At 46.1% G+C, this 22,464-nt stretch overlaps 1 protein-coding gene across 2 annotated transcripts in view; it reads left to right on the top strand.

Annotated features, from left to right (window-relative positions):
* SEC31B (SEC31 homolog B, COPII coat complex component) overlaps window positions 1-22,464 on the top strand; it is a 1,228,966-nt gene that overhangs the window by 228,426 nt on the left and 978,076 nt on the right. The window lies entirely within an intron of this gene.

Here is a 22,464-nt window from a genome sequence, read left to right on the forward strand (position 1 = left end):
AGCTGTGCGCTTTGCTCAGTAGAAGTACAAAAAGCGCAGGAGTTAATAAAAAGAAGGTTCATTTAGCCGTTGCTAAAGCAGGGCTATACTGGTATCCAGATGCTTGGGATGCAAATACTTGGGAATCCACAGATTTTTCTGAATCTAGTGAGGAGCTTTGTAAAAAAAAAAAAAAATACTAGTGCTAACAGCGAGGCAAATAAACAGAAATTTATTCATGCGCAGCCCATAGACAGATGAAAGTTTCAACATAGACCTTAGTGTCCGGTTGGTGGGGGCAGCTATTGACTCTCTAAAGGGTAATGCACAACAAGAGATACATGATATCATAGACCGGTTTAGGCAGAGATCTGGGGAAACATTACTTACATGAATGGTGCGAATATTTGACACAGGAGCCTCTGGAGTAATGCAAGATGTAGGAGACTCTCCTAAGTTTTGCATACTTCGCACTGATCCCACTTTACAAGAACAGTTTAGGGGCTATCAGGGTAACCGACAGATCCCACTACTGCAGCTAGCAGTCATGGAGTGTATCCATAAGTATCCTACAGAGTCAGACTGTCCACAAAATGATAAGCCCTCATATACATTAAGAGATGCAATGCAGAGAATTGAGTAGGAGGGAATAAAAACTGCTATTTCCCTGGATGATACTCACCTTCTGTCAGACGGACCGCTCTCTGTCTCAGCCTACAAACATATGATAATGACCCTAATCAATCGGGTAGGTAATCCTTTAAAGGATATGCTGGAGGCAGTTTGCGAGTTAGGAGAGCTTAGAGACTGGATGAAACCTGAGACCCTGAAGGTTGCTCAGATAATAACAGAGTATCTAGCAGAGATATGTTTATAGCATTGCTGAAGGATGGTGTCAACAAAGAGCAGGTAGATGGAATAGGTACCAAGAGTCTGTGGGAGATGTACTGCAAGCGAGGGCTGGACAGAAAGGAGGGCAGCAGAAAGGTAAAATAAGCAGGAGAACAAACAAGTGAGTCAGGGCAAGTTACAGATGCACAAGGAAAGAAAGAGAAAAAAAAATTCCAGAGAGGGAAGGAGGAGGAAGATTTGAATACTGATTGGTTGAGTGAGGAAAACAGAGATGGAGAGGGATCTCCTCGTAGATATGAGAGCATATATCTTGACTTGACTTGGGCAAAAGTTGACAGTTTTAAATCAGATTAGTAAATAGGCCAAACTCCGGTACAGACATGGGCTTGCAAAGATAACAGTCCCCGTGTTGATTTAGAAATTCACTGGAAAAATAAAAATGTTGAAAATGTTCAGGCCTTGGACACAGGAGGGGAGGCCTCCTTAATATATGGAATTCCCAAAAAGTTTACAGGTCAGCACTACACCATCACAGGGTTGGGTGGAAAGCAAATCTCTGCAGTGTTCAAATGAAAATAGGGAGAACGCCAAATACAATGTTTTGATTGTGTCCCTTCTAGAGTATATACTGGGAACTAACATTTTGAAAGGGGATGACTCTATACTTGGATGATGGTTATCATCAATTTGGATCAAAGCAATACATTTCCGCGGCAGCATTGAGGGTGGGTCTTCTAAAAAATACCCTCAGTGAAGGCGCCTCCAGCCACAAAGGTGGTTCATTTGAAACAGCACCGAATCCCGGGACCTCATGAGGTGATAAGTAAGACTATTCAGGCTTTGATAGGCAGGTGTCGTGGCCCCAGTCGCCACTGAGTGGAACAATTCTTTCTGCCCAATGTGCCGATCAGATGGGCGCTATAGAAGGACGATCGATTATCGCAAATTGAACATATATATATACTACCCCTTAGGACTGCTGCAGTCCCCGACACCATCACTTTGATTGAAAAGATACAAAAGCATAAAGGGACCATACATTTGCTTTCTCATGAATTGGCAGACAATTTAAGATGTTATCTTTGCAAATGAGGTGTGAACACAGCCTCACCATCTGTCACCGGCTGGTGGCATAACACCTGGATGAAGTACCTGTCATTGCAGGGGTGCAGTTGACGCATCATATTGATAATGGCGTGATTCAGGAAGAAACACAAGAACAGGTGCAGACTCAGACAGGGATGTGAAACATTTGCAAAGCAAAGGGTCGATGATCAATGCAGATAAGATGCAAGGTCCCTCTCAAAATGTGAAGTTTCTAGGCATTCAGTGGAATCGTGACCATAGGGAGGTGTTGCCGCAGGCAAGAAAAAAGATACTAGAATTTGCCACACCCCAAATAAGCAGGAGACTCCGTGATTCATTGGATTATTTGGTTTTTGGAGACCGCATATCCCTCACTTGTGTCAGATTCTGGCCCCTGTTTTTCAAAGTGACTAGAAAGAAGCATGAGTTGGAATAGCGAGAGCAGCAGCTGTGTGCATTTGAATTGGCAAAGGAGGCGTTTAAACAAGTGTTAGACTTATAGCCAGTGTAGAAAGAAGATATTGAGTTGCATGTAACCGTTCAGGGACAATATGCAAATTGGAGTATGTGGCAAAACCACGGAAGAAAGAGGGTGCCCCTGGGTTTTTAGACCAAAAAGCTACCAGATGCTGGAGAGCGATATGTTCCCTTTGAGAAACAGTTACTAGTGTGCTGCTGGGCTCTGGTGGATACTGAGCAAATTACCAGAGGGCTTGATGTGATTCTGCGATCCGAGATCCTGATAATGCAGTGGTTGATGAGCTCACCTAAAACTGACCGGAGAGGACATGCAGAAGATGCAAGCGTCAATAAGTGGAAATGGTACATATCGGACAGGGCCCGAGTGGGACCAGCAGAAATATCGGCCCTGCATGAACAGGTGGCACAGGCCCCCATGCAGGATGATGAGATGGTGCAGGAGGTGCGGAGATAAGAGTCACCTGTAAGGTTCGGTGAGCCATTTGAATCATTGTCCCATGAGGATAGGAAGCATGTATGGTTCACTGATGGTTCAACCAGGTATGTGGGGGCCAAAAGACATTTGAAGGCAGTGTCATATAACCCAGCCACCAAGAAGCTGCTTTCCACTGCAGGAGAAGGGAAGAGTAGTCAATACACAGAATTGTTTGCTGTATATCGCAAACATTAAAGCAGGAACTTCCTGGGAAATGTCACATTTAGACTGATTCTTGGCCCACCGCCAATGCCCGAGCCACCTGGCTTCCCACATGACATGCACATAACTGGCAAATACATTCTAAGGATGTTTGGGACAAAGAATTGTGACAGGAAAGTTGGGAAGTGCTAGAGCAAAGTACTGTTACTGTATATCATGTAGATGACCACTGTCCCACACATTCACTAGAACAATGGTTCAATTCCTTTGCAGACAACAAAGCCAAAATCTCAGAGGCAGAAGTGGCAACGGATGGATTCTGACTTGGTTGGGATGGCTAAATGGGTGCACCAAAAATGTGGAGACCTGGGAGAGAAGGCCACTAACAGGTGGGCATAGATTAGAGGAATACACATTCCCCTAAACTTGATAAAAACAGTGATTATGCAGTGTCCTATTTGTCAACACACACACACAACAGAGATCTGTCCTCCATACTGTTAGAGGTCAGTTCGGGGAGAGGGAAGTTGCCAGGGCAGATTTGGCAAATAGATTAGATTGGGCCACGACTGAATAGTTGTGGCTGTCAGTACGCCTGCACGGTGGTGGATACTTATTTTGGATATCTAATTGCGTTTCCATGTAAATGTGCTACTCAATTTAACACCATCAAAACTCTGCACTTGTTAATGTTGAAATTACCAAGTCCCACCCCAAGTCCAGAGTGACAACGGGTCACGTTTCAAAGGTAAATTGGTGCAAGATTATTGTTCACAGCACAATACTGAGTGGATTTACAATTTTCCATATTACCCACAAGCTGCAGGATTGATTGAGAGAATAAATGGCTTATTAAAAGCCTAATTACCAAAACTAGTGGATGGTACCCTGAGAATCTGGAGAGCTAATTTGAATGAGCCCTTTTTGATACTTAATAATAGACCCTTGACAAATGCAGAAAAAACATTAATGCGATTGTTACCCCAGCGTTACAGATACAACCCAATGTTGCAAACAATACTATCATGTATTGGGAGACAAAAACAGGAGACTTGGCTCCTTACCAAACCACACCAGAATCTGCAAGTATTAATTTGCATGCTTTGAACATGCACAGATTGAAACCAAGAAACATGGTGATTATTGAAACAGGTGTTGGAATATAAATTCCCCCAGAGCATTTCAGATTGATTGCTCCTTGATGTGTGTTGGCACTTAAAGGTATTCAGGTCTTTGGGGGGAGTGATTGATGCAGACTACCAGGGAGAAATTAAGGTAATCTTATTGAACAGTGGAGATGCTTATTATACAACCTGGAGACAGAATTGCTCAGATTTTCATCCTTTCTGTATATGTAGGAATAGTTAAAAAGGGGACTGCTCCAGCAATTCTTACAGTACGTGGGGAGGGAGGTTTTGGTTCAACTGACAAAAAACCTGTTGCTAAGGTGTTGGTAGAATCTCCAAATCGTCCTTCTGAGCCAGCAGAAATTCTAGCCAGAGGCAAGGACAATGTGTTGATAGTCATGAAACCAGGTCAGGAGAGGTGGGAATATATACCAGCGGATAAATGTTATTTGCAAGAATGATCATACTTGTCTCGTTTACCGATCATACTACAAGGTGTCTGTGTGCTAATTACTCTGTCTGGACTCCCTTCAGGAGAGTGCGAGTAGGGGCAGGAGGGATCAAAAGCACCCACCCCAGACGTGATTTTTTATTTTTTTATAAAGAACTTTTATTGATTTTTGCAAAAGAAAGAAACCATGATACAAACATCAAAACACGATGCCAACGGGCACCCAACATTGGTCGAACCTGTGATCCCAGACAGCACTAATATTAGAGATGACATATTGTTCAGGTGCCTATTGCGGTCTCCCATTTCCCCCATATCCTATTGTATTTATCCGGACATCCTCTAGCCTCATATACAAGTTTTTCACTCTGTGCGCACCAATCCACTCCCCGTCTCCATTTAGCCAGTGATGGGGCACTCTTGGCCTTCCAGTTTGCCACTATATCCCTCTTAGCCACTAAGCACGCCACCCCGAGGAAGATTCGATCCGGTCTCCTTAGTTCGGTGTCACCCATGCTCCCAAGAAGGAGGGGCAAAGGCTCTCTTTCTATATTCTCCTGCAACACCTCAGAAACCTCCCCCAAGACAGCTCCCCAATAGGCTACCATGGCCGGGCAGGTCCATACCATGTGAAAGAAGTCGGCTGTGGGATTTCTGCAGCGGGGGCACTCCGCAGTGGGGCGGAGGCCCGCTCTGTGTAGTTTGTCGGGTGTGAGGTATGCTGTGTGCAAAAAATACATTTGTATCAGTCTAAGACGGGTAGCAATCGCCAGGGCACGCGGGGCCATTAGCGCCTCACTCCATTCCACCTCTTCCATGGGGCCCACCCACCCCTCCCATCTCTGGCGAAGCACCCCCAGGGAACCCGAGGTGCCGGAGACCAGGGTGCGATATATCTGGGAAACACCCCCCTTGCCCAAGCTCCCCATCAGTGCCTTGGCCTCCATGGGGCTGCACTCGGGTATGGTTTCTCCCACTCGGATATGTACTGATAAGGCATGTCGGAGCTGGAGGTATCTGTGGAACTGTGTCTTATTTAATGAAAAGTTTTTCTGGAGATCTTCGAAGGATTGTATGTGTGACCCATTCCAGACATCGCCTAGTGTGGAGATGCCAATGTTATCGCAATTCTGAAACCCCTCCAGGCCCGCCACCTCCACCAATTGCCTCCCCTGCACAATGGGGTCTGTTGGGTAAGACGGCCCCACCACCCTGTCGATTTTTGAGCCGTCCGCCATCCCTGCAGAACCACCTTGGTCACGTCCGGGATGTCTCGAGAGATCGGACCTCCATAAAGGGTGTCCCAAATCCGTGGGTATCCCATCGTTTGGAGCTCCAGTCGGTATGCCGGATCTGTCCACCCACCCCCCATCCAGTCATTAATTACAAGTATTTGTGACGCGAGGTGGTAGAAATGGATATTAGACATGCCCAAACCTCCATCATACACATCTCTCTGGCAGGTTTTGAGTGCTAACCGTGAGCGGGCTCCGCTCCATATAAATTGGCGTGCCAATGAGTCCATTTCCCCAAACCATTTCCTAGGAATGGGATGGGGAAAATTTTGCAGGAGATAGAGGAGCCTAGGGAGGATCATCATCTTGTAGAGCGCTATTCTACCAAGCAGGTTAAGAGGGAGTGTCCTCCAGTGTAGGAGATCGCTTCTAATTTTCCTGGTTAACGGTGTAACATTAAGTTCCCATGTCAACTCAGGGAGAAGTGAAATAAATATTCCCAGGTATTTAAAGCTGTTTCTTCGCACTGGAATATTCCGCTGCCAGTCCACACAGTCTCCGGAGCGGTGTAGGGGGACCAACAGGGACTTGGCGGGATTCAGGATCAACCCCGAGGCTTCTGCGAAAAGGCTCAGGATCTCTAGCACGCGGGGGCCACTTTTAGCCGGGTTGGAGAGATATAGGAGGACATCATCTGCGTATAGCGCCACACGGTCCTCTGCGCAAGCGGGCCAAGACCAGCCTTCGATCAGGGGATCTCCTCGCAGCAGTATCGCAAGAGGCTCTATCATTAATGCGAAGAGCAATGGGGATAGCGGGCAACCCTGCCGGGTTCCGCGGCCAATAGGGAACAGGTCAGAGACCACTCCATTCACCCGGACTCGAGCTGTCGGTTTGGAATACAGGAGTCTCACTAGGCCTCGGAATTTGGGGCCGAGTCCATTTTTCTGCAGGACCAATTCAAGGTAGGACCAATCCACTGTATCAAAGGCTTTTTCAAAGTCCAGTAAGAGTAATGCCAAGGGTGTGTGTGACAGAGTCCTGCGATGTGCCAGAGCCACATGCAGCCGCCTAATGCAGTGCCTGGTGCTACGAGTGGGCATAAAGCCACATTGATCAGGGTGCACTAGTGTGGGCATTATCTCTTTCAATCTAGAGGCCAGGGTCAAGGAAAGCACTTTGATCTCAATATTCAGAAGTGAGATGGGTCGGTATGCCGAACAATGCCGCGATGGGGGTTGGGTTTTTGGTATCACAACTATCGTAGCTTGGTCAATCTCGGTGGGGAATCGGCCTAGTTTCTCGGCTTCTCCATACATATTGAGTAAGTGGGGACCCAGTATATCACTGCATTTGTTATATAGCTCTGCCGGGAGTCCGTCAGGGCCTGGAGTTTTGCCCGATGCCAAGCCGGAAATTGCACTGGTTATCTCTGCGAGGCTAATAGTTTCATCCAGTCTATCTCTTGCCTCCAGGGAGATCCTGGGGAGAGTGACGTCATTCAAAAGAGGGGTCTCTTTCTCAATGGCAGGGCGGGGTGCATTGCATAGAGGCGGGCATAGTACGAGGCAAAGCTCTGTGCAATTTCAGCAGGTGTCCTGGAGAGGGAGCCCGAGGGTTCCAAAATCTCAGGTATAACCCTGCCGGCCAGAGGGGGAGCCGCCAGCCAGTGCAGGAGCTTCCCATTTTTATCCCCCCAGCCATATATACGGGCTACCGAAGCTCTCCACATGCACCTAGCCGAGTCTAGCATTATGTGTTTAATTTCTTCTCTGACCATAGTCAGCTGCCTCAGGGCAGTGGCAGACGAAGAGGTCGTTTGTTTGGGTTCCAGTCTCAGGGCCCTAGCCTCCAGGTCAGAGATCTGGGAGTTCCTGTCTCGCTCGCGGGTGCGGAGAAGGTGCTTGGCATGCCCTCTAAGGGTAGCCTTACAGGCGGCCCATAATGTTCCCGGGGAACGGACCGACCCCAGGTTCAGATCAAAATATTGGGTTAGTTGATTTCTGATCTCCTGGGTGTAGTCTTTGTCTTGAAGGTACCATGCGTTTAGGCGCCATACCGGGCGTCTGGAGGGATCTGCTCCACCTAGGCGGACCCGCACCGGTGCGTGGTCTGAAACTCCCCGGGGAAGTATCTCTGTCCCTGTGACGCTTGAGAGGTCCAGAGCGGACATGAATACCAGATCTATTCTGGATTGCGTCTGGTGGGCGGCCGACGTGTGGGTGTACCGACGATCCCTAGGGTGCCAGGTTCTCCATACCTCGCAAAGGCCAAGGCTCTCGGTCCAACCAGTCAGAGCCAAAGCCCTGGCTAATCTACTGGCCGTGATCTCGCCGGATACATCCAAATCGGGATCAAGAACCGCGTTGAAGTCCCCTCCCAACAGGGTGGTCCCCTGGGGCAGTCCCACAACCACTCGGCGGAGTGAGTGCAAGAAGGCATCAAGTCTCGTCGGGGGGGGCATATGCAGATATAAAGTTTATCGGTGTTCCATGAAGAGTCCCCGTGGCCACAACAAATCTGCCCTGTGGGTCGACCTGCGTGGCTGTGATCACCACAGGCAGAGAGCGATGAAGTGAAATGGCTACCCCTCTAGAGCCCCTGGAGAAGCCCGCGTGGTATACTCTGTCATATCCTCCCCGCATGAGCATGGGGCACCTAGTCCCAAGGAGGTGAGTTTCCTGCAAGAGGACCACTGAGGGGGAGTACCTGCGGAGAGTGTTAAATACTGCTGACCTCTTGATCTTGTCCAACAGGCCATTTACGTTCCAGGAAAGGACCTGGGTTAGTGAGTGCCAGGCATGAGTTGCGTAGGTGTTACATAGGGCTGAGTGTCAGGCTGTGGACCCAGGGGCGACCATTCCAAACATAACAAAGAAATAATAAGAGACCTAACCAACTTATTCCTATTCCTATCTAAACTAACTTCAAAAATCCCACCCCCCAACCACCCCCCTCCCCATACTCCCACCCCGGAAGCATCTGTCGCCCAAATACCCAACCAAAACCAGACAGCCAGCAGGACTGTCCTTGGGGTGGAGTGGTGGACCCCTCCATATAGTCGGATCAATTACAATTAGAGAAAGCCTGCCAAGTCTCGGGTGTCATATATTAGGGAGGCTTGGCGCCTTCTATAGTGACCCTTGTAAGGTCTGCATAGGTAAGTCTGACATCCCAAGTCTTTTGGACTCCCATCAGTGGGTGTCAAATGCGTCATATTAACCAAGGGCCGGGGACTGGCTCAAGTTGTTGTCATCTATTGATTGGTTTGGGGTCTGAGGCCCCGAGGGTTCCGCGGGTTCCCTCTCTGTTTGTGAGCCAAAGTCTCGGATTTCCTCATTATTTTCCAAGGTGTTTGTGTCTTTCGGTCTCCCTCTCCGGGATCTGGTGCGCCTCCGGCTCCTCTGGGGACCTCCCGGGGCGAGGGGACCAACCCGAGGGGCCCTCTCCGAGTGTCCCGAGGGCCCCCCTCGGGCTCCGACACCCTCCTCCGTCAGCCAGTCCCAAGCCTCTTCAGGTGTTTCAAAAAAATGCGCTCGCCCGGCCAGGAGGACCTTGAGCCGCGCGGGGAAGAGGAGCATGTATGAAAGTTGCATCGCTCTAAGTTTCTGCTTAACGTGTTCATACGACCGGGGGCGGGTCTGGACCTCACGGGTATAGTCTGGAAAAATTAGGATTTTATGGTTCTCCCATTGAAGATCTTCCAACCTCCTAGCCTCTTTAAGGATATTGTCTCTATCTTTGAAGTTGAAGAAGCGCGCAATCATTGGACGTTTTGGGCCGCGGAGCCAATGCCCTGTGTGCTCTTTCGATCGCGAACCAGGGCGAAAGGGACTGCTCTGGCATCCAGGTTTTAATCCACTTCTCTAGGAACTCAGATGCACCACCATCTTCTATGCCCTCTGGGAGTCCGATGAAACGCAGGTTATTGCGTCTTGACCGGTTTTCTGCATCTTCCGCACGGCGGTGAAGCTCGCCGGTTCGGGTCTGCAGCTGGGCCACTTTACTTCTGAGGTCGGCTAGGTCGTTTTCAGTCTGGGAGACTCTAGTTTCAACCTCAGTGATCCGGTTCACTGCGTTTCTGAGGTCCTGTCGGACAAGACCCACGTCTTCTCGCACTTCCCCGATCTTAGTCTCTACCGCAGACTGTGATGATTGAATGGCTTGAAGGATGGCACTCACTCCGTCTGGTGCGGGGCCTCCTCTGGCTGTGTCTCCCTCTCCTCGCTGGCCCGCCGGCGTCGTGAACTGGTCAATCTTTTGCTGGGAGGGTGGGGGTTGTTTGTTCGCCTTGTCTCTCCCCATCGCAATATCGGAAACAGGAGTCAGGTAGCTCACTTCTTGCGGTCTTTCAAGTCCAGCCTAGGTCCCCTGCGCGTTTGTAGTTACCACAGTTATAAAGAGGGCGTGGGGAGAGGTGTTCAGGCCCAAGTTGTGGTCTTCTCCACCTTTGGCATCCGGTGGCTCCACGATGGGTCCGGCTCCATCCCGACCCAGCCGCTAGGTATTAAATGGTAAGGGGGGGGTAGGGCATCCTCTTCCCTAACTCCTCTCCCCTCCCCCACCCTGTTGTCACTTCGTGCCGTTACCTTCAGTAGGGCCTCGACCGGCCCCAGGGCTGATCACGCTGCACCCGCGGCGCCATGAAGTCACTCAAGGCCTATGCCCTTCGTTGGGCCGGATCACGGTGTGTTTCTCGGCGCAGCAGCGGTCCGCGGTGGGCCCGTTCAGAACGGGAACCCGGAGAGGGTGGCCCCAAGTCTTTCCGTTCAATTTTGGTTATTCGGACGTGTCAGTATCCTCAGAGAGGCCTCGTCCCATCCCGGTGTCTCCGCCACATTCCGCGGACCCTCAGCACACCTCTGTCATCACTCACGACACCAGGAAGTCCCTCTCCGCAAATGCCCCTCAGCCGCTCCAGCCCCGGCCCGCAGGGTCTCCCCTGGGTGCAGCGCAGCCTCTCAGCTCTCCTCGGCCGATGCCCCCGAGCCGGCGCACGGCCGCAGCGCCACCCACACAGCGCTCTCTCCCCCTAGATGCAGCAGCACTGCTCCTGCATGCCGCGGGGACCACGTTTGGAGCGCAGCCTCAGCTCCCTCCAGGGTTCTTTCCTCACCTCGCCACACCTCCGCTCCAGCTCGACCGCATCGGGCGGGATCGTCGGTTCGGCCCCGACTCAGCCGCGGAAATCAGCCCCGGCCGCCATTTTGTTTCCAGGGACGGATCGGGCGCGGCTCGGGAACGGGGCCGCTCTCATGAAGTTACTCGCCGCCGGAGATTCCCAGGGGTCCAGGGGTCGCAAGGATCGTCAAGACGACGTCCTCAACTCGGTCAGGCCACTCTAACTACGGGCGGATGACGGAGGGGTCCAGAGCACTCTCAGAGTGCGACCGCCATCTTGACGCCCGAAGCCACGCCACCCCAGACGTGATTAACCAACAACACTGATCGACATCTCTACTCTATCGATCTTCTACTGTTTGGACGTACTTGGCACAAACTATGCTTAACCGATCTAATTTCTGCATGGCGAAAATGAAGAGCACCATTGATGTCCTCACAACATGTTTAGTTGCTATACCGACTCCCGCTAGCATGTTGCTGCATATCTCTAAAACTACCAACAAAGATGGAGCTGTGACAGAAAGTGTGACATGTTGACACACTCCACAACCTATGAATATTGCCGGTTTTGCCAAGAGACAAAGGATGAAAAATGGGATAATCTAACACATGTGATTACTTAAAATATTACTACTGATGATGTCTAATACAATTTAACTTGCAACACTTAAAAAATCTGAAAATATGCTCAAATATACCTTGAAGCAATAACTGATTCGCCTCAAGAGATCCGGTGGGAACAGCGTGTACTATGTCAACAAAGAAACAATAAAACATGTAGAAAGGTTCACAATAACGTGTCTTGTAAGAGCATCGTGACTGCTGCTAGTCACATCAAGCATGACAGACTAGCTGCGGGGTGGTTGTTCTCTTGTGGAAATACCACCTCTACGACGTATATTCCGGCCAATGTAACTGGAGGACCGTTTGCTTTTACGCGGTTAGAGCTTATGATGTTTCCATTTTAATCTGTATTACATACTCGACACACAAGAGAAGCAATTCAATTAAGCAAAGACTGACTCTGAAATTCAGCTGTTGTCTAAATCAGAATATGTGAGCTTAAATATTTCTACATTAGGAGTTCCTGGATTAGCTGTTCAGAATACTTGAGTTATTAACAAATTAGCATGTTTGATGGTCAAGAACATCAATCATACATCTATCTCTTTGGCAGAGTTCTTATTAGATATACTCGGCACTAGAAAAGCTGCATAGCAAAACCAGGCAGCCATTGACTAAATAATGTTGAAGCATGATCAAGATTGATCTGAATTTGAAGGCATGTGTTGCTTTAACCTATCAGACCACTCTATATCCTGTATCTATAACCCAAATTGCAGCCTTTCATGAATTAGTGAAGGGATGAAGCAAGATTTAGACAGAGTGGTGCGATTGGTTATTTAGCCTGCTTCCTGATTCAGGTCAACTTATGTCCATTTTAGGTGAAATACTTGTAGTAATTTGTATTATAATAATTTTATGTTGCTGTATATCATGAATACCCACCCTAATCACTATGTTTAAACCAAAAAGGGTTACTTTTAGACCAGTGTGCTACGAGAGTCAATGGTCAAAAGGTGTAGTGTAATGCTATCTTCATTTGACCACCTACTCCATCTTGACTACTGACTCCATTACATCGTGGAGGAACATAACATGGGGGGATGTGGAAGGTAGACATGATAACAGTCTCAGCCTGGGAATGTTTTCATCAAGGAAAAGTACAGCTCCTTTGTCTCTGGAATGCGCATTGGGGCAAAGCCAGTTCATTTGCGTATTTTCAACGCAGACCGAATACAGCCAGTGCTTGAATTTCACTACTGAAGGGAGGAGAAATTGCCAGAATCTTCCTCTTGAGTTTAAGGTATATAAGGTGGGAAAACTTTGCACTAAGTTAGAAGGAGCTTGCCTGAATCTGGGCGCAATGTTCAGGGTCCCATGTTCGGAAGACCTCCTGTCTCAGCCGTCCATGGTTCCTCAGCTTGATGCTGGCAAGGGTGAAGAAAGAATTCAGCCACCATGGTGATGCATTTTAATTCTTAATTTTCTAGCTTGGCTATGCATATATATATATATATATATATATATATATATATGTTCGATGGCATGTGTAGCTGCAGATACACATGCTGTGCACTGTTCCTGCCATCTAGTGTTGGGCTCAGAGTGTTACAAGTTGTTTTTCTTCGAAGAAGTCTTTTCGAGTCACGGGACCGAGTGACTCCTCCCTTTCGGCTCCATTGCGCATGGGCGTCAACTCCATCTTCGATTGTTTTCTTTCCGCCATCGGGTTCGGACGTGTTCCTCTTCGCTCTGTAATTTGAATCGGGAAACTTAGAAAATCATAAAAATTCATCGGTATTGTTTACGTTCGGGACCGGTTTAATGTTAGTGTATCGGCACCGACATCAAGACCGCTTCGGCGGTCCTTCGGGGCTTCCACTCTTCATCGAGGCCTGGTCGGCCCGACCACACCCGTCGTCCAAGACTAATGGACCAGACCCCCTTCCGTTTCTGTCTTAAGTGTCATGCAAAGTATCCTGATACAGACCAGCACCGGGTCTGTAACCTGTGTTTGTCGCCCGAACACGGAGAGGATACTTGTGAAGCTTGCCGAGCATTTCGATCAAAGAAAACCTTGAGAGATCGACGTGCAAGAAGACCTCAAATGGCGTTGAAGCCGAAACAAGATCTCAACGTCGAGGAGGAAGAAAGAATCTCCATCCAAGAAACGGACTCCGATGAATCCGACGGTGAATGACCCTCGACAGTGCAACAAACCGTGAGTAAACCTGCCCCGTCCCAAACCCAGGGTCACGCCAAGAAACTCAAGGCCATGGGGACACCACCGCCAGCAGGCCATGGCTCAACCCACAGAAAGGAAGGTGACCAGATAACATCGGCACCGAAAAATGCCAAAGTGTTGCTGAAGACTTCCGACTCCGGTTGAGATTCCGGCACCGAAAAATTTAGACATTGAGTGGTCGAATCAAGCAAGCCCCGAAAAAGCTCCTCGGAACCGAAAAAGACTATTACACTAGAATTTCGGTACCGAACAAAACGGCCTCGGAGCCGAAACGACCCTCATACACTGAGGAGCAAGGGCTTTCGATGCAACTCAAAGAAAGGTATAGATTTGAGCAAGATTTGGATATAGAAGAACCTGACCAAAGGCAACAAAGGTTACAAATTCAAAAGGATACTGGCAAGATTCAGACCATCCCTCCACTCAAATCTAAAAGAAAACTAGCCTTTCAGGAATCAGAGATGCAACCAAAAGCCAAAGTGGTTAGAGACAAGTCACCACCACCACAGGTCTCACCACAACCATTCCCACTGCACTCACCACACTTGTCACCAGTGGGAACACCGTTAATGCAGTCACCCACACATACTGGGATGACCCAAGATGATGCTGATGCATGGGATTTATATGATCCACTAATATCGGATAACAGCCCAGAGTGTTATCCAACCGAGCCGTCACCACCAGAGGACAGTACAGCATATACGCAAGTACTAGCCAGGGCAGCTACGTTCCACAACGTAACAATGCACTCTGAACCAGTGAAGGATGACTTCCATTTCAACACTCTGGCATCCACCCACGCATCCTATCAAAGCCTGCCAATGCTACCGGGCATGCTCAAGCACGCACAACAGGTCTTCCAAGAGCCTGTAAAGGGAAGAGCTATAACGCCTAGGGTCGAAAAGAAATATAAACCACCCCCGACAGACCCAGTGTTTATAACACAACAACTCACACCGGACTCAGTGGTTGTAGGGACTGCAAGAAAAAGGGCGAACTCACAATCGTCAGGGGATGCCCCACCACCTGACAAAGAGAGTCGAAAATTCGACGCAGCGGGCAAGAGTGGCATCACAAGCAGCCAATCAATGACGAATTGTAAATTCAAAAGCCCTACTTGCACGCTACGACAGGGCACACTGGGACGAGATGCAAGACATCATCCAGCTCTTGCCCAAGGAGCACCAAAAACGTGCCCAGCAAGTAGTTGAAGAGGGACAGGCCATATCAAACAATCAGATAAGGTCTGCATTAGACTCTGCAGATACAGCAGCACTGAGTGTCAACACGGCTGTAACGATTCGAAGGCATGCATGGCTGCAGAGTTCTGGATTCAAACCAGATATACAACAAGCGGTACTAAATATGCCGTTTAACCAACATCAGTTGTTTGGGCCGGAAGTCGATACTGCGATCGAAAAGATGAAAAAAGACACGGCCAAAGCCATGGGTGCGCTCTACTCCCCACAATTCAGAGGCACTTTTAGGAAACCAAAATTTAGAGGGGGGTTTCGGCAACAAACATCTGAAACATCCACCTCCCAAACAAAACCCACCTATCAGTCACAATACCAAAGGGGGGGAGGGTTGTGGTTCCTATAGAGGACAATTCCCAAGAGGAAGAGGGAAATTCCAGCCCGCCAAACCAAGCCCTAGCAAGCAGTGACTTCAATGTCACAACACCCCAACACTTGTCACCAGTGGGGGGAGGCTAATCAAATACTACCACAATTGGACACATATTACCACAGACACATGGGTCCTATCAATTATCCAACATGGTTATTTCATAGAATTCACAACATTCCCTCCAGATGTGCCACCAAAACAGGCACAGACTGTCTCCACAACACTTAGACCTATTACATATAGAGGTCCAAGCACTGCTAAAAAAACAAGCAATAGAGCTAGTACCCAATCACCAAAAAGGAACAGGCGTTTACTCACTGTATTTCCTTATTCCAAAAAAGGACAAAACGTTAAGGCCTATCTTAGATCTCAGAACACTGAATCTCTTCATCAAATCAGATAATTTCCACATGGTAACACTTCAGGACGTAGTTCTCTTACTAAAAAAGGGGGAATACATGACAACACTGGATCTCAAGGATGCGTATTTCCACATACCCATCCAGCCATCTCACAGGAAATACCTAAGATTTGTAATTCAAGGCAAACATTATCAATTCAAAGTGCTACTGTTCGGGATCACAGCCCCCAGAGTACTTACAAAATGCCAAGCTGTAGTAGCAGCTCACATAAGGAGACAGCACATGCATGTACTCCCATGTTTGGACGATTGGCTAATAAAAGCCAACACTCAACAACAATGTCAATTTCACACGCAATACGTCATAGAAACTCTACACAAACTAGGGTTTTCTATAAATTACCAAAAATCACATCTGCAACCATCCCAACTACAACAATACTTGGGAGCAACACTCAACACACAAAGAGCAATTGCCACTCCAAGCCCACAAAGAGTTCAATCGTTCCAAAATGTAAGATCAAGCATACAACCAAACCAACACTACACGGTAAGGTTAGTAATGAAACTACTAGGCATGATGTCCTCATGCATAGCTATTGTCCCAAACCCAAGACTACACATGCGGCCCTTACAACAGTGCCTAGCAAAACAATGGACGCAAGCACAGGGTCAACTACAAGATCTAGTGTTGATAGACCGCCAAACACTCTTCGCTTCAATGGTGGAACCCTATAAATTTAAACAAAGGGCGGCCTTTTCAAGACCCAGTGCCTCACGCCATTATCACAACAGATTGCTTCCATGGTTGGGTGGGGAGCACACCTCAACTATCACAGCATACAAGGTCAATAAGACAATCAACAAAGAATACTTCACATAAATCACTTGGAACTGCTAGCGGTATTTCTAGCATTAAAAGCGTTTCAACCACTGATAGCCCACAAACACATTCTTGTCAAGACAGACAATATGACAACAATGTATTATCTAAACAAACAGGAGGGACACACTCGTCACAGCTGTGTCTCTTAGCACAAAGAATTTGCCATTGGGCAATTCACAACAACATTCGCCTGATGGCACAGTACATACCAGGCATTCAAAATCAGTTAGCCGACAATCTCATTCTAGATCAACAGCAAACTTACGAATGGGAAATACATCCCCAGATCCTACAGGATCAATTCTACCGCTGGGGGACACCAAATATAGATCTATTTGCAACAAAAGAAAATGCAAAATGCCAAAACTTTGCGTCCAGGTATCCACACCCTCAGTCCAAGGGCAATGCTCTATGGATCAGCTAGTCATGGATATTTGCTTACGCTTTTCCCCCTCTCATGCTCATTCCTTATCTGGTCAACAAACTGAGTCAAAACAAACTCAAACTAATACTTATAGCACCAACGTGGGCTCGCCAACCGTGGTACACAACACTGTTGGACTTATCAGTAGTACCCCACATCAAACTACCAAACAGACCAGATCTGTTGACACAACACAAACAACAGATCAGACACCCGAATCCAGCATCGCTCAACCTAGCAATCTGGCTCCTGAAGTCTTAGAATTCTGATATTTAAACCTTTCACAAGAGTGTATGGAGGTCATTAAACAAGCGAGAAAACCCACAACAAGACATTGTTACGCGAACAAATGGAAAAGATTTGTTTGCTACTGTCAGGCTAATCAAATTATGCTACTAGAAGCCTCCACACAAAACATTGTAAGTTATTTACTACACTTACAAAAGTCTAATCTAGCTTTCTCTTCCATTAAAATCCATCTCACTGCAATATCTGCTTATCTGCAGATTAAACATACAACATCGCTTTTTAGAATCCCAGTTATTAAAGCCTTTATGGAAGGACTAAAAAGAATCATACCCCCAAGGGCACCACCAGTACCTTTGTGGAACCTTAATATTGTATTAACACAACTCATGGGCCCACCATTCGAACCCATGCATTCTTGTCAAATCCAATTTCTAACTTGGAAAGTAGCCTTTCTAATAGCCATCACATCACTTCGAAGAGTGAGTGAAATATAAGCATTTACTATTCAAGAACCCTTTATACAAATACATAAACATAAAGTGGTTCTCCGTACAAATCCAAAATTCTTACCAAAAGTCATATCACCATTCCATCTAAACCAAACTGTGGAACTCCCAGTTTTCTTTCCACAACCAGACTCAGTAGCTGAAAGGGCATTACATACATTAGACATAAAAAGAGCACTAATGTATTACACTGACAGAACGAAACAATTTCGTAAAACAAAACAATTGTTTGTAGCTTTCCAAAAACCTCATGCAGGTAACCCTATATCCAAACAAGGCATTGCCAGATGGATAGTTAAATGCATTCAAACCTTTTACCTTAAAGCTAAAAGAGAATTACCCATTACACCAAGGGCACATTCCACTAGAAAGAAGGGCGCCACAATGGCTTTTCTTGGTAATATACCAATGACAGAAATTTGTAAGGCAGCCACCTGGTCTACGCCTCATACATTTACTAAGCATTACTGTATAGATGTGTTAGCAACACAACAAGCCACAGTAGGACAGGCTATATTAAGAACATTATTTCAGGCAACTTCAACTCCTACAGGCTGACCACCGCTTTTGGGGAGATTATTGCTTTGTAGTCTATGCACAGCATGTGTATCTGCAGCTACACATGTCATCGAACGGAAAATGTCACTTACCCAGTGTACATCTGTTCGTGGCATGAGACGCTGCAGATTCACATGCGCCCTCCCACCTCCCCGGGGGGCCGGTAGACATTTTTAGTTGCATGAAAATTGTAAATAGGTAAATAAATATTCTTTTACTACACACTATGTACATACATTTCTACTCCATTGCATGGGTAACTCTAGTATCCTCACTTTACCAACTCCTACCTCACCCTTTGCGGGGAAAACAATCTAAGATGGAGTCGACGCCCATGAGCAATGGAGCCGAAAGGGAGGAGTCACTCGGTCCCGTGATTCGAAAAGACTTCTTCGAAGAAAAACAACTTGTAACACTCCAAGCCCAACACTAGATGGCAGGAACAGTGCACAGCATGTGAATCTGCAGCGTCTCATGCCACGAACAGATGTACACTGGGTAAGTGACATTTTCCATATATATATATATATATATATATATATATATATAGCACATTTTCAGTCTGTCATTGTTTAACTGCTGTGAGTATTTTGACATCTACACGTGTTTTACTACATTCAAGTTAAACACTCATGTTCATATTTTCGAGTGCTTTTATTTGATATCTTGGAAGTGCCTTAATAAATTCAGTACTTAAACTAAGAATACTGCAATCTTTCGCAGCGTTTCCTTAGTTCAAGGTACAGAAACACAGATGCTAGCTTGAAAGATATTCGCTCTTTTTGAGCCGAGAGTTGGAGAGAAAGAGATTACTGTTTCTTTTGCGTTTAGAACTTTGCAAGATGCTAAATCAAAATACTGAACCATAGAATGTGAGGACTTGGCTTGCATTTGGGCAGTCCAAAAATGTAAAACCTACATATGGAGTCGTTATTTTGTGGTCTATACAGATCATGAGCCCTTGGTTTATCTCTGTAATGGTCTATGGAGAGCTTCTGCTTGCCTTGTTAGTCTTCTATCTAAGGTACAGGAATATGACATGCGTGTGAAATTCATTCAAAGAGGGTGGAATTTCTCGCTGATTGACCCTCTCGTCTACCTTTGCCTGATTATCACTTGTGATTAGGAGTATGAGGAGTACGACTATGTTGTGAGTACTATGGATGTAGTTTGCCTTTGAAAGGTGTCATCTCATATAGTGTCTGAGTGGCTGCCTCATTATGGGATGATAACTTGCAAAAAGTTGTCCAGTTTACTGTGGAGGGTTGGCCCCTTCCCAAGAGTCTCTTAAATGACTTGAAGGCCTTTGCAGAGGTGGCAGCAGAATTGACGTGTGATAATTACATCTGCTTGAGCGATTGTTGTTTTGTTTCTCTATTGGCTTTGTGCAACAGAATTATTGAACTTGCTCATGAGGGCATCAGGGTAATTCAGCCACCTACTAAAGGGTCACAAAATATTTATTTGGTGGCCATTCATAGATGCCCTGATTAGGGCTTTCGTCCATGCTTGTTCACAATGTGTTATTTCTGACAAGCATTGGAAGACTTTTGCATCCGGTTCTGTTACCTGATGGACTGTGGGTAAAGGTTTCTTTGGATATTTCTGAACTGTGCCATGTTTTGGATCTGGAGCATGGGTATCTTATAGTTTTAATTGATTAGTTCTCAAAGTGGATTTATCACTCTTTTGTGGACCTGCCCAACACTAAGAATGTACTTAGGTTTCTTACCTATATTTTCCAACTTGCCGGGGGACCCTAAAAAGTTTGTTACTGAGAACGGTGCACATTTTGTATCTAAAGAAATTAATGTTCTAAACTTATATGTTGTACTGCATCTTCAAGTGGCTCTTTGTAGCTCAGCTGCTAATGCCTTAGTGGAGCAAGTGAATCCGTTTTTTAAAGAAGGGATCCATGCAGTTATTTCTGCTAGGTTTAATGTTAATTCCTCAGTGAGAAGATTTGGGTTTATCTTACTGCACCACATTTAACCGCTAGTGCTTCACTTTTCTCCTTGTTGAGAGGAAGGAATCCTATGTCTACACTTGTCCCAGACTAGTTGATATCTCATTCCATTTAGGTTGGGGATTCTCCTGTGAACTCTGCTGTAGGTGGAAGAGTTTTATCCAAACATACCAAATAAAATGAGTATTCTGATGAGCAGGAAGTTGTCAAGGAATTACAGTTTTTGCCTGCCAGTTGAGTCCTGATTAAAAAGCCCCTTAACATCAGGAAAAGAGATTAACATTACTTCCAACCTATTAAGTTTCCAAACGTAAGTAAAGGTTTTATCTTGTTGCATTAAAAGGGCTGGCAGAATAAAAATCCTTTGGTCCCTATTTCTGAGCATTATTTTGAGATTTGTAGTCGTACTAAAGTTCCTGCTAATGACCTTGATGTTGGAGCTTTTGTTTAATGTTTCTGTCATATGTGGATCATAGGGGTTCATGTGTTTGTTTGTGCGATAATGGCGCATTTGTACTGATTCTGTTGCTTCAAATCTTTCAAGGTCTTGGGATGAAGTTAGCAATTTCCCTGAATCTCATAGAAAAATCGAATCATCTTAGTGCTCATGGTGTTAATGAAGTTGAGCACGTGTTTAATAACATATGTTCATCATAAAACTGGGATACATGTCAAACGTTTAGGTTATATTTTATCATGAATTGATCTTAGTGCTTATTTTCTTTCTTTTTTGGGGGGAAAGATAATGTAGTGTGTTGTGTGTAGTTTCTTTTTTACTTTGCCGTTATTTTTTATTATTTTGTTGCAGTCCTTCATCCCTCATACTTATGTATCTTGCATCAGTGTCATTCGTAGAATATTATATGTAGTGTTGTTTCAGGACTGGCACAGCACTTGAGATTGGTCAGTTATTCCAGTTCCCTATGGTGTTGTGCATCTTTGGATGTGAATTTAATTGTTTTACTTTCCCTGTCTGTTAGGCGTCTTATTCTGCCACACCGCTACATTACACCGCTCAGTCCCAATTTGCTTTGAAGAGAAAAAAACATGCAGAAGGCATAAAAAAGCGACCTGGATTGCAAAATAACAAGCGACTCGTTTGGAAAATGCTCTTAGCATCAAGTAAAAAAGGATCAATTCTAGAGCTTTCTGGGCTAACATCAACAGACTGTTGCATAACCATGTAACATCTCAACATGTAATTATAGATTGTTATGATTCTCTAATTAGGTAAGCATAAAGTCCCATTTATTATTTTTGGCTTGATACCTCTGGCCTGAAGACACAAGCATTAACCCCTCTACAACTAGAAAACCTCAGAGCCTCTTAATCAACGCGATGGAAGGGATTCATAACACCCTCACAGTTTCCCTTATTAGAAAAGAACGACGGGGCCCTGGGCTTAAATGGTTTGCCTGCTGCCCTCTTCAAAATCAGCTTGGAATTCTAGAAAAATATTCTCACACCACTTTTCAATTAATATCTACTAAAACAAACTGTTTCAGAGTCATGATATGGATCCATCCTTCAGTCAGTCTACAAAAAGGGAAGTGTCAGAAACCCAGGAAATTGTCGTTCACTTGCTTTGCTGGACATTACAGGCAAACATTTTTCAAATTGTAGTCTTCATGACCTTCAATGGTGGGCTGTTGAGCATGATCCGATTCCCTTTTCACAAACTTGTTTCGGTCCCAGTATTGGTACAGACCTTAGTATCCTTAGGCTTTGAACTTAAACCACGTAGGCACTGCATTGAAAATCTCTTCTTTACATGTGGTTCATTGATTTTACTGCTACCTTTAGTAAAGTTTCTAGAAATTTACTCTGGGAAAAAATTGGACATCCCTCTGCGGTTACTGATGGTCATCCGACTTCTTCATACAAACGTGGGTTCTGGGCAAATTGGGAAATCGGGGCAGAATCTCAAGTAAAACCTTTACTATGAAAGGCCTCAAACAAGGCTTTTTCTTGACTCTCATCTTGTTAAATCTCTTCACAGCAGAGTTAAAGCCCTTGGCAAAGTGATTAATGACCCTCCGAGGCTAGGTCAGCGCCAATTGCCTACATTACAATATGCAAACAACACAGTTCTCATGAGTAAA

This window comes from Pleurodeles waltl, chromosome 6 (assembly GCF_031143425.1).
Source record: "Pleurodeles waltl isolate 20211129_DDA chromosome 6, aPleWal1.hap1.20221129, whole genome shotgun sequence".
NCBI lineage: Eukaryota > Metazoa > Chordata > Amphibia > Caudata > Salamandridae > Pleurodeles > Pleurodeles waltl.